Below are 13,418 nucleotides of genomic sequence, written 5' to 3'. Positions count from 1 at the left end.
GGACAGAGCTATGAATGGGTAGCATTTTCTATATAGAAAGAAGGTAGGGACTTCCCTGGAGGTTGAGTGGCTAAGACTCTGTGTTCCTACTGCAGGCGACCTGGGTTTTATCCCTGGTCACTGAACTAGATCCCACAGGCCACAACTAAGACCCAGTAAAGTCAAAAAAATACTTAAAAGAAAAAAAAAGAAATTGAGAGTTGCAGGATGATTTCAGGCAACATGGACAGCAAACCTTTACATCTTCACAGGCAAAATCAGAGCACAAACCTTACCACAAAATCCAGAAAAGCAGACTCCAACTCTGAAAGAGCACCGTGCCCTGCCCTACCGGAGAAAGTAAGAGCTGGAACTAGGACACAGAAGTCAGTTCCTGTAAGTGTGCAAATCAGTATAAATAGAAAAACCCAAAGGAAACACAACTGTCCATGCCAGGAGGCCACCTTTCCTTCCCAGCAGGGAAACGCTGAAGAGTGTATATCAGAGAACAGAAACTACCTTCATACCCAATTTTATTCTCCTTTCTTTGGTGTTTGATGCTTAGGGAGTATATTTGAAATATACTCCCATTCCTTCTTCAGTGCTTTAAATAGAAAGCAGATGTTTCCGGATGGCAAACCGTTCCTTTAGGCAGACAATATAACCTACTGTTCCCTTGCACAGTCTTTTTAGAGCTGAATAAACACCAATTGCTGCTCATTGAACACATTTGGGAACCTGACAGTAATTGTCCCCAAGAATAATTAGACACTGCGAAACATATGTATGTTTGGAATATGAAAACCGCTCAGCAGAAAGGCCACTCCTGCAATGAACGATTTCTGGCTCCATGCGAAATGATTCTGCAAAGAACTGGCATGACTACTTTTTGCAGGAAAAAAAAGTAAAGTGATATTTTATTATAATCTCTCACTTGCAACTAGGCTTTTCCTGATATGAACTTGTAAAACCTCATGATTCTTATTATTCTGACTTCTGTCTGATGTGAATGAAAACAAACCATTTAGTCATTATCTTACAGTCCTTTAAACATGTTCCAAAGTCTCCTAGGATGCCCTCATTAGTTTATCTTCCTTGGGTCTTAGATCCTTGTGCACATCATTCACACAGCTCCAAGAGAAGTGTTCGGCCCAAACCTCAATGGGTCTGGCACTGTCCACCCAGCTTTGAGGACCCTCCCTGGCTCTGTGCCACACAGGACCAGCTCCAGATGCATCAGAATGATCCATGGGTACTGAGCACCAGACAGGCTCTGTGCTTTTCTGCTAACACCTCCAAACCAAAGCACCTGCATTTTCACAGGACCATGCATGTGCCCTTCACCGGGGCTAAAGCATCCTCCCCTTTGACTGGCCTTCCACTAGTACTTTGAGTCCTACTATAGCATATTAAAAAAAAATTTTTTTTAATTAAAAAAATATTTATTTACTTTTGGTTGTGCTGGGTCTTCATTGCTATGCTGGCTTTCTCTAGTTGGGGCGGGCAGGGGCTACTCCTTGTGACAGCGTGCAGGCTTCTCACTGTGGTGACTTTTCTTGTTGAGGCTCGGTAGTTGTGGTGCACGGGCTTCAGTTGTTCAGCAGCATGTGGGATCTTACGGGACCAGGGATCTGAATTTGTTTCCCCTGCCTCGGCAGGCAGATTCTTAACCACTAGATAACCAGGGAAGTCCCCACCACAGCATTGTGAGACATCTAACTCGTGCTCTGAAGATACAGGCCCTGCACTGAGCACCTGGCATGTGGGAACAGAAGCTGGCTCACCAAGCTCTCTGCCCTCAATCTACGTCTAGGCCAACAGGCCCTTGCTGGCAGGGTTGAGGCCCCAAGCCTAGGAAAAAGATCTGGTGGAAAAAGGAAATAATGGACAAAAGGTTCTAGCATATTCTTTCATAAAAAGAACCTACCAAACTGACGAGTATCTTGTAATTCTACTTTCATACAAAATCCCCATAATAAAGTTATCATTATTTGCAGATAACGGATCACACATCTGGAACACCCAAAAAAATCAACTGAAAAAGTAACTATGAATAATAAAATCCAGTAAGGTGACTAAGTAAAAAATTACCAAAGAAAAATAAAATCAGTAGCCTTTCCAGATAGACATTATAATAGATTTTAAAAGATCCCATTTAGGACTTCCCTGGTGGTCCAAGAATTCACCATCCAATGCAGGGAGTGCAGGTTCCATCCCTGGTCAGGGAACTAGGATCCCACATGCTGAATGGTATGGCCAAAAAATAAAAATAAATAAAAGATTCCATTTACAGTAGCAGTAAAAAAGATCCAATTTCTAGGAATATATTTAAGAAGCCAGATCTGTTCTGAAAAAATAAAGATAACTTCTCAGGCAAACAAAAGAAAACCTTAATAAGTAAGACATCATGTTCTTACAAGGGAAGGTCAATATGAAGACGTCAATTATCCCTAAATTATATATACATCTTAAAAATGCCAGTATCAACAGAATTATTTTTAGAACTAGACAGAGTTATTCATGTGGAAGACTTAATATGAGAGGATAGCCAAGAAAATTCTGAAGATGAAGAGCAACGAGGAGGTTTAGCCATAATTTAGCCAGATATTGAAATATATTATTATAAGGTTCCAGCAAATGAAATAAGAGGTATGAGCAAATAACAGACAGACTAATGGAACAGAACAGAATCTAGAAACAGAAGTCCAGGGAATTAAGTATACAATGCAGGCAGTACTAACCATCAGTGGGGACCCGGAAATCATTCCCTAAACCCTCTTAGAACAACAGAGTGGCACCTCCCTGGATAAAACTTGCACCTGGCCAACCTTAGCCAGAATCTGTGTCCTTGCCCAGTCTCAGCCCCTTTAAGTGGGTCACAGCAGACCCATTCTGTTAAAGGGATTTCCACCTGCCCCCAAACTGCCCAGATTAACAAACCTGATAAATGAGAGCTATCACATAAGTCACATTTGTCACAAACTTCCTACTCCACTGACTGGGGATCCCCCTTTCGGGTCACATTTACGTCAGGGAACAGAATGAAGCAAGCATCCTGATGAACGCTGACAGGCTTCCTTGATGATGCTAGCTCTATGGGAGAGGGTCTGACAGTTTCTCAGGAGCTCTCAGCCCACGTCCTCCTGTGGGTCTCCTGTGATGTGGGTCTGACAGAGCTCAGGGGCTGGTTCATAGGCTGAGGGCTGCCCTGGAGGGCCCACAGGTCTATTACCATGTGCTCTGGGAAAGGCTCTGCACCGTCCGAAAGGGGTGCTGGGCCCAGAGCACTGGGAGAGGATCCCAGTCATGGGAAGAGGGAGAGGCAGAATCTCAGAAGAGCAAATCTGTGATGGAAGGCGAATATCTGCATGGGGGTGGGTTTACCTATCTTGGATGCTGGATAGGTAAACATATGATGGGAGGATGAGACCAAGGACAGGATCAAGGGAGAAAATAAAACAAAACTCATCAGCAACACCTCAATACCAGGACTTCCCTGGTATTCCAGCGGTTAAGACTCCACCCTCCCCAGGAATAGAGACGCAGACTTAGAGGATGGTCCTTTGGACACAGTGGGGAAAGGATAGGGTGAGACGAACCGAGAGAGTAGCGCTGATGTGCACACACCGTCATGTGTAGACAGGCAGCTAGTGGGCGGCTGCTGCACAGCACAGGGAGCTCAGCTCAACGCTCGTGATGATCTCAAGGGGTAGGATGGGGCAGGGGTGGGAGGGAGGCCTAAGGGGAAGGGGATACATTTATACACAGGGCTGATTCACGGTGTTATACAGCAGAAACTAACAGTACGTTGTAATTATCCTCCAGTTTTTTTTTTTTTAAAAGACCCAATTCTCAAGATATTTTTTATTTAAAATGTCAACTATCACAACACATTGTACAATAAATAAAGACCTTAGAATCACACACTCATACACGCACACACACAAAAGACTCTGCCCTCCCAATGCAGGGGGCCCAGTTCAATCTATGGTTGGGGAACTAGACCCCATATGCCACAGCTAAGACCCAGCAAAGTCAAACAAATAAATACTTAAAACAAAAAAACCAGAAACACTGCAATCCCATCTTGTGTTCAAATGGCACCCTGCTACTCCTGCATAGAAACCCCTCTCCCTCCTCCAAACCCCGCCTCTAACCCAGCCCAGAATCCAGGAAATCATTGGGGTTTAGCATGTGAGGGGGACATGACTGCAGATGTGACAGGTGTGCTCAGAGACTGGCAAGCACCACTCAGGGATACCGGAAGGGCAGGGAAGAGACGAGGCCTTGAGGGTGGGCTGAAGCCAGGGGAACACTGAATGACCCACCTAAGGAAATCGGTTTTTCTCTTAGGGGCCACCGTCTCCAACTGTGCTCCGTGGCCAATTTATGTCAAAGCTATTTTCTCTTCCAAATACATTCCAAGAAATATATATGTAGGAAAAATGTTAAATGCACTTGGATAGTTGTTCTCACAATTATGGGATATCATCATTTAGAGATTGTGTTCTCTACCCAAGGCTTCAGAGAAATCACCAACGCCTGTCTTTTGAGCCTCATACACGTGTGTGACCTGCACTTACAAAGCAGCCACTGCACCAGCAGGCACCTTCTATGCATGATGTTTCATCTGTGGAAGGCATCTTATTTTTAGGATTTCAACATACATTTGTGATGTATTCTATACGCAGCATATTGAACAGTTACACTAAAGAACTCACTCCTCTGGAATCTATGGTGAAAGATGGGAGTTTTAAACCTCAAAGCAGAATTTTATGATTCACGTGCTGTGAACCCCAAAAGCCAAGAATTAGAAAACATCCAAGGGATGATTTCTAAAAAGCCAGGTGTTGAGCCGCCAAGCCATAATGATGAATGATTCCTGGGACAGCTAATTCAAGAGAGTGCAAAACACTGCCCAAGAAGCAGTCGGCATTGTTCCTGGTGCTGTAGCATGTCTGTGCCTGGAGGTTTTCCTGTTACGCTAGATAAAAACAAAATACAGAAGACTTCATGCCATGTCTGTTTTGAAGACATGACTCATCAACATCATTCCATATACTAAGAAGATATTATTTTCTTACAGGACTGAACAAATAATGTTCTCAATTTTAAGTGTTGAGGGCTTTTGTACTCATCTATAGTAAACATAAAGTGGGGAGAATGGGGAGTGACTGATAATAATAAGTTCTGGGCTTCTTGGAGGAGGAAAAAATGTTCTAGAGTGAGATGGTTTTGATGATTGTACAAACAATGAATTGTATATTTTATATAAGTAAATTGTATGATGTATGAGTTATAGCTCAGTAAAGCTGTTTTTGTTTGTTTGTTAGTAAGATCAAGTGTGGAAAAGGATAAGAGAGGAAAAAGAACCACGTTTTCTGGCTTGGGCAATTGAGAGGAAATATGAGTCCTCAACAGTGGACCTTGTTTATGAACCATCTAGAGATGTTAGAAGGCAACTGGGACCCTACTTGGAGTGACTGCAAGGTTAGGAGACTAGACTGGGAAACTCACTGCAACAGCTGAATAAAAATCAGGGGTGGAGGACTTCCCTGGTGGTCCAGTGGCTAAGACACCATGCTCCCAATGCAGGGGGCCCTGGGTTTGATCCCTGGTCAGGGAACTAGATCCCACATGCCACAACTAAAGATCCTGCATGCCACAAGGAAGACTGAAGATCCTGCATGTGTCATAGCTAAAGACCTGGAACAGCCAAATATATACATAAATAAAAAAAAATAATCACAGGTAAATGAAACCACTCAGGGAGAGTCCCCAGGGAGAGAGGAGAAAATGGACCACCCAGCTGAGAGGCACCCACAACAGGGGCAGGAAGAGAAGCCATCCTCAGAGATGAAGGACCAGGGCAGGAAAACAGCAGGGGAGCAGGAAAAAGCATTGAAGCAGGGTCTTTCAGGCTGACTAAGCTTTGCAAAAATCCACTTGGTTGCATATCATCCTGAAAGCCCACCACATAACAGTCCAACCTTTATCAGGAAAGGAAAACAGAGTGATGGACCTCTGAAATATATACTGAAATGACTTGACAGTGACCATTTTGTGTCAAGAACATAACAGGGTTTGGGTTTTTTTTTAACAGTATGTTTTTAATTGGAGTATAATTGCTGTACAATTGGTTTCTGCTGTACAACAATGTGAATCAGCTCCATGTATACATGTGACCCTTCCCTCTTGGACCCATTCCCACTCACCCCTCCATCCCACCTCTAGGTCCTCACAGAGCACCAGGCTGAGCCCCCTGTGTTATACAGCAATTTCCCACTAGCTATCTATTTTACACACGATAGTGTATGTATATCAACACTACTCTTGAAATTTGTACCCCTTCTCCTTCCCCCTCTGTGTCCACAAGACCACGCTCTACCCCTGTGTCTCTATTCTTGCCCTGCAAATAAGTTCATCAGTACTATCTTTCTAGATTCTAGATTCTGTATGAATAATATCTGATATTTGTTTTTTTCTTTTTGACTTACTTCACTCTGGGCTTCCCTGGTGGTTCAGAGGTTAAAGCATCTGCCTGCAATGCAGGAGACCTGGGTTCGATCCCTGGGTTGGGAAGATCCCCTGGAGAAGGAAATGGCAACCCACTCCAGTATTCTTGCCTGGAGAATCCCATGGGCAGAGGAGCCTGGTGGGATACAGTCCACCGGGTTGCAAAGAGTCGGACACGACTGAGCGACTTCACTCACTCACTCACTCACTGTGTATAATAGGATCTAGGTTCACCCACCTCATTCCAACTGACTCAAATCCGTTCCTTTTTATGGGTTTGGTTTTAATTCTAGTTCCTTTCATGGCTCTGTCTACCTGTCAGAGACACAGCTGAAGAGGAAGAGGGCTGCTTCTCTTCATTAAGAATAAAGGGAAAATTGGTTCAGGAACAGTACATGCACCCAAGGAGGACCTGTTCACCTGTATGACCTTGGTCAAGTCACTTCCCTTGACCTTAACATAAGCCAGGTCTGCTCTCAGATTAAATGTGATAATGTCTGCAAAGCTCTTTTTTGTTCGTAATAGCAGCCTGTTAAAGGAATATTGTGATATGTTAATTATAGGCGTGAGACATCACTGTGGGGAAGATAATCCCCTTCTCCACCTTAGACAGCTCCACACCGCCAAAGAGAACTAGTGCTCTCTCCCTGTTATCATCAGCAAATTAAACAGAAAAGAATCTTCAAAAAGAACACCTGTGCACTTTCATAATTAACAAAAATTTTTCATAGCTTAAAAAGTTTGTTTATAAGCCTTTGTTATTGTTGTTCAGTCAATAGTCATGTCTAACTCTTTGTGACCCCCTTGACTGCAGCACACCAGGCTCCCGTGTCCTTCACTATCTCCGGGAGCTTGCTCAGATTCATGTCCATCGGAGTCTGTGATGCCATCTAACCATCTCATCCTCTTTCATCCACTTCTCCTCCTGCCCTTGTTCTTTCCCAGCATCTGGGTCTTTTCCAGTGTTGGCTCTTCGCATCAGGTGGCCAAAGTATTGGAGCTTCAGCATCAGTCCTTCCAATGAACATTCAGGGTTCATTTCCACCTGGGACTTGTTTTTTCCTCTCCTGCAAAGAGTACTATGGCAAACTGGTTTTGCAGTTCATTTTTTTCTTTTGGGTTCCCCAGGCAGCAGCAACAGGGATCCTGGTGCCGGTTCTAGAAGCCATGCGTGTGTGTAAGTCACTTTAGTCATATCCGACTATGTGACTCCATGGCCTGTAGCCTGCCAGACTCCTCTGTCCATGAGATTCTCCAGGCAAGAATAGTGGAGTGGGTTGCCATTTCCTTCTCTAGGGGTTCTTCCCAACCCAGGGGTCAAACCCAAGTCTCTTACATCTCCTGCACTGTCAAGCACGTTCTTTACCACTAGCACCATCTGGGAAGCCAACCCTGGTTAAATATACACCTTACCACTCTGAATTTGGGTTCAGGGGGGAAAGTTCTTTTTGTTTTCCTAGGAACCTCTTGTTTAAAATTAGAATCACACGGTGTCAACAGGCTGGTAACTTGCCAAGTCAACTGCAAAAGTGTAAAATACAAAACCAAAGGTGCAGACATACCTCAAAAGAGCATTTGTGTTGTATTCATTTACACTATCAGCCTGTCTCTCAGACTAGTAGACATTTCATGTGTGTACTACAATAATACGTTATCTACAAAAAGTAGGTGGCAAGGATAGTTGCCAGATTTGGCACACACACACACACACACAAATACAGAACTGGCAAAATTTTAATTTTATGGATATTTTCAAATTATTTTTATGGAGCTATAAATCAGGTAACATAAAACTCATCCTGTCCAGTTCAGGGACTTCCCTGGTTAGGACTCCGTGCTCCCAGCGTAGGGGATCTTGGTTCAACCTCTGGTCAGGGAACTAGATCCTGCATGACGCAACTAAGACTTGGTTCAGCCAAATAAATTATTTTTTTTTAAAGTGTACAGTTTTGTGGTTTGTAGTTTATCCAGAGAATTGTACTCTGAATAAGTAAATAAATAAATAAAATCACCACTATTTAATTTCAGAGCATTTTCATCACCCCTAAACCCCATGCTCATTAGCATTCACTCCCATTCTTCCCTCCTTTAGCCCCAGGCAACCCCGATCTCCCTTCCATCTCTATGGATCTGCCTGTTCTAGACATTTCATATACATAGAATCACAATATGTGGCTTTCTGTGTGTCTGGCTTTTTTTACTGAGCACAAGGTCTTCAAGATTTATCCATGATGTAGCATGTATTAGTACTTCATCCCTTTCTATGGCTGAGCTATTAGTCCACTGTATGGATATACTACATTCTGTCTCTCCATTCATCAGCTGATGGACATTTGTATTGTATCCATCTTTTGGCTGTTATAAATAATACTGCTACGACTATCTGTGTACTAGATTTATGTGGACATGTTTTCTTGGCTCTTGGGGTTTATACCTAGGCGTGGTATAGTCATATGGTCATATGGTGACTCTATGTGTAACTTTTTGAGGAACTGCCAGGCGTATTTCCAAAGAGGCTGCACCATTCTGTCCCCTCATCAGTGCTGGATGAGTGTTCCAATGTGCTGCATCCTTGCCAGTATCTGTTACTGTCTTTTTCATTACAGCCTTCCCAGTGGGCGTGCAATGGAGGGCAATGGATACTTAGCATATCTCCAGGGGAACGTGATGTACCTGACTGAAGGTGACCTACTCCCCAGGCAGACAGAATGCGTGCCCACTTGGGGCCTCCATTGTCTTTCCTGGGTCACTGCTGTCCCAGGGAGGAACCCACCTCATGCTAGGCTGCCTATTTTACTGTCTCTTTTCTTTCTTTCTTTCTATCAATCATTTGATAGATTGATTGATCGATCGCACCATGCAGCCTGCAGGATCTTAGTTCCCCAACGAGGGATTGACCCCACGCCCCCTGCAGTAGATGCCCAGAGTTTTAACCACTTGGACCACCAGGGAAGTCCCTCTCAGGGTCTTTTATTTACAGGAGGATTTTTTTAATGCTTTCATAAATACTGAAAACACAGAAAATGGGGGTTTAGAAAGGGGCAAGAAAGGATTTCAGTGAATACCAAAGCAAATGGTTTTTTTTTTACAGAAGGCAACCTTGAGAGATACAAGCAAACCTGCAGATGGTGGGCGGGCCATATTTCAAAGACTAGGAAGATGCTCTATGGGGCTCTGCCATGCTCCACATGTGCAGAGTGGCCTGGGCAGAGCTGAAGCTCAGCACCCCTGTGGCTGGGGGAGAGGTGGTTACAGAAGTGCCCGGTGCCTCAGGAGCATGTCCACAGTTCTTACTTTGCTTCCAGGCCACCGTGACCATCTCACACAGGCTTGAGTTACAAGAAGAGAGCACTAGATCCTTCCAAAATTTCTCGCATGAAGCTGGAAGCCCCCTGGCCTCTCCTGGCCAATGGTGCCTGCTGGTAGAGATGGAGAGCCTGACCTGGTACTGATAGCCCAAGGAACCCACCTTCCTGCCCACCATGTCTCCGTCACTGTTCTTGCTTCTGTGGTTTCACCTGAACAGCAGCCCTCTCTCTGGCTACCTACCTTAAAGCTGCAGAAGCCACTGCTTAGAAGAGTAAACTATTAACACGACAGGTGGACGGTGATCACACAGTAAAGCTCTGTATGCCTTAGGAAATGGTTCTCATCCCACTCTGCTTGGACCCTTTTCTCTGGACTCCTAGGTCCAGGCTCCCTGCACGGTGCTGGGACTGTGGAAAGCAGTTTGGCAGTTACTCAAAAAGTTAAACACAATTACTGTATGATCCGACTATTCCATTTTTAGGTATATACCCCCAAAGAACTGAAATTCAAGGCTCAAATAAATACTTATCCATTAATCTTCAGAGCAGCACTATGCACAGGGGCCAAAAGACAGAAACAACTCAAATGTCCACCAGCAGGTGAATGGATAAACTGAATGTGTTACACACATATAATGGAATGTACTATTCAGGCATTAAAAGGAATGGAATTTTGACATATACTACAATACAGAGGAACCCTGAAAATTATGATGCTAAGTGAAATAAGCCAGACACAAAAGGATAAATACTGTATGATTCCACATACAGGAATCAAACCATCAAAAGCAGAGACTGAGAGTAGAATGGTGATTTCCAGGGTTTGAGGGCAGGAGAGAATGAGTGTTACTGCTTAATGAGCTCAGAGCCTCAGTTTGGGTGAATGAAGAAGTTCTGGAGCTGGGCGGCAGTGACAGGTACACAACACTTTGAATGGTCTATATGCTGATGAATTGTGAAAACACTTAGAAGGGGTTCAAGTGCTAAACTTACATTCTGTATATTTTCCAACAACAGTAGCAGAGTGTGCTGCTGAAATGGGAGGGAAGAGGGCAGGGCACAATCTTTAAAAGAATGACATGGCCTCAGGACATGACAAAGACTGGTGAGAACCAACTGGATCCAAGATGGCAGAAGAGTCAACTTTCGGTGGACCCCGAGCCTCTTCACGTTCACCCTAACACATCAGCATAAGCTAGGTGACACGCCCACCAGCCCCATGACAGTTCTGAGGCCAGCTATCAAAGGCCAAAACGTGGGCACTGGCCCAATCCCTAGAAATCCTCACTCCTTCCCACAAATAACTGGAATAATCCTCCCACACATTAGCCTATGAATGATCCAGCCCATGAAAGCTAACTGCACCATATTTCAGGGCCTCTTGCCTTTTGAGATGGCCCACACTCTGCCTGTGGAATGTGTTTCTCTCTAAATAAATCCAATTCTTACTATCACTTTGTCTCCAAATTATTTTGAGATGAGGCAAGAACCTTAAATTCACCGGGAACAGCTCCTAGGGAGTATTGATGGAGAGGGCCTAAGGTGGATGAGGCAGGAAAGGGCAACCTTGAAGAACAGCTCAAAGGCATGGGAGAGAAAACTGCAAATAGTAGGCACTGAAAAGGCAGGTGGAGCAGAGGTGGGCAAGCTGGGCAAGAGGGGGCAGCAAAGCCGGCCAGTACCAAGGCTGGGGGTGCGGAGCTCCACGGAGGGAGCTGTCCGGAGCCTCAGGCAGCTCTGACCATGCGGAGGACTGCAGTGCAGAGACACCCAGTGTCCACAGCACCTGACCACAAGCTGCACCTTCTCAGTAAAAAAAGAACAGTGAGCTAAAACACTGAGAAGCTTTCCAGCATCAAATTGTACAGACTAAAAAAAAAAACAAAAAAACAAAAAAAAAACGCACTTCTCTGCTGACAAAGTTCGGAGATGGACGCGGTGACGGCTGCACAACAATGTGAAAGCACTCAAGGCCAGTGAAGCGCACACTTAAATGTGGTCACGATGGCGCATCGTATGTTGTGTGCATTTTACCACAATACCAAAAAAGGATTAAAAAAATATCCAGCCTACTAGAGTGGAATGCATCTGTCTCTTTTACACTACTAATGGGGTGTGACTTGAGAGAATGCTCTGGGAGGCAATTTATTATCGTGAATCAAAAGCCTTACAACTGCATTCTCCTGAGACTTCTAGTGGCCCAGGGATTAAGAGTCTGTGCTTCCACTGTAGCCAGCACAGGTTTGAATCCTGGTCAGGGAACTAAGATCCCACATGCTGCGTGGTGCAGCCAAAAAAAAAAACAACATGACTGCATTCTCTTAAAGCCAGCAACTCCACTTCTAGTATCTATTCAAGGGCAATAAATAAGGATGTGTACAGTATACAGGCAAATGGACAGTCACTGAAGAGCTGTTTATTACACACACGCATACCCCTTTTAAATAATCTAAATGTTCCAAAGTGAGGGATTGTTTAAATTAAGTATAATAGACCCATCAAGACATACCATTCATCCTTTAAAAACTGTAGTATTTAATAAGATGGAAAGGTGTTCTTTTTTTCTTTATCCATTGTGATATACTCTCAACTTCATTAAACTATAGTTCAATGACTTACATCCAGAAGCTACTGAATAAGGAGGCTAATAGGTGTTGCTGAGTCCAGTCTGTGTCCTCTATCCTTCTGAACAGAGCTAGCTAGACCCTGAAGGGCTCCGGTGTCACTCAAAATCTCTTTATTCGGAGAAAACAAAGCTTGGAGCTGGTGCACTGGGATGACCCAGAGGGATGGTACGGGGAGGGAGGAGGCAGAGGGGTTCGGGATGAGGAACACGTGTATACCTGTGGCGGATTCATGTTGATGTATGGCAAAGCCAATACAATATTGTAAAGTAATTAACCTCTAATTAAAATAAATAAATTTATTTAAAAAAACAAACAAAAAGAACCCAGATGTTCCAGAATTCCAACCAAAGCTAGCCAACACTAACACTACAGATGTTAATAAGAATATACAGTATTAAAGTGAAAAGAGATTACAGGAAAACATTATTCTATGATCTCATTCTTATAAAGGTGTACACTAGTATATATATTAAGTTAGCAATCATCTATTCTGCAGTTATATAGGAACACCCCAGTAACAAGACGCCCATGGCCTCTGCCTCAGAATCCAGGGCACTCTGGACCTACCTGAGTGCACAAGAAAGACCATGGAATGGTGACCACAGTGCCAGGGTTGTCTCCGGCAAGAGAGACACTAGGGTTACTGAATGCATGCAAGGTAAAGACAGTGAGCCTTGCTACAACCTGAAATCGTGTCTGGGCAAGAGAGGCCAGTTGCTTGCTTTCCAATCTAAAGGTCAAGTGTAGAACTACCCAGACCAAATAAGACAGATGTGACAGGACCCCAAACACCATGGTTGACAGAGGGAGAGGGATAGGTGCTCTTAGAACTTCATACAGGGACTTCCCTGGTGGTCAGCCAAAAAAAACCACCAAACTCTGACCAGCATGGTGCCAGCAATTAATATTATATTGTACACTTACGATTTTGCAAAGAGTAGATCTTCTGTTAAGTGTTCTTATCACAAATACACAAATAAGCAAGAAG

General features: G+C 44.0%; 1 protein-coding gene across 5 annotated transcripts in view; it reads right to left on the bottom strand.

Annotated features, from left to right (window-relative positions):
- The window catches only part of HOMER2 (homer scaffold protein 2), a 128,127-nt gene that overhangs the window by 41,538 nt on the left and 73,171 nt on the right, over positions 1-13,418 (bottom strand). The gene's annotated exons all lie outside the window — the stretch shown is intronic.

This window comes from Bos grunniens, chromosome 21 (assembly GCF_055505025.1).
Source record: "Bos grunniens cultivar Pamir isolate PY7600 chromosome 21, Bosgru_T2T1.0, whole genome shotgun sequence".
Classification (NCBI taxonomy): domain Eukaryota; kingdom Metazoa; phylum Chordata; class Mammalia; order Artiodactyla; family Bovidae; genus Bos; species Bos grunniens.
This window is presented reverse-complemented; position numbering and strand designations above follow the sequence as displayed.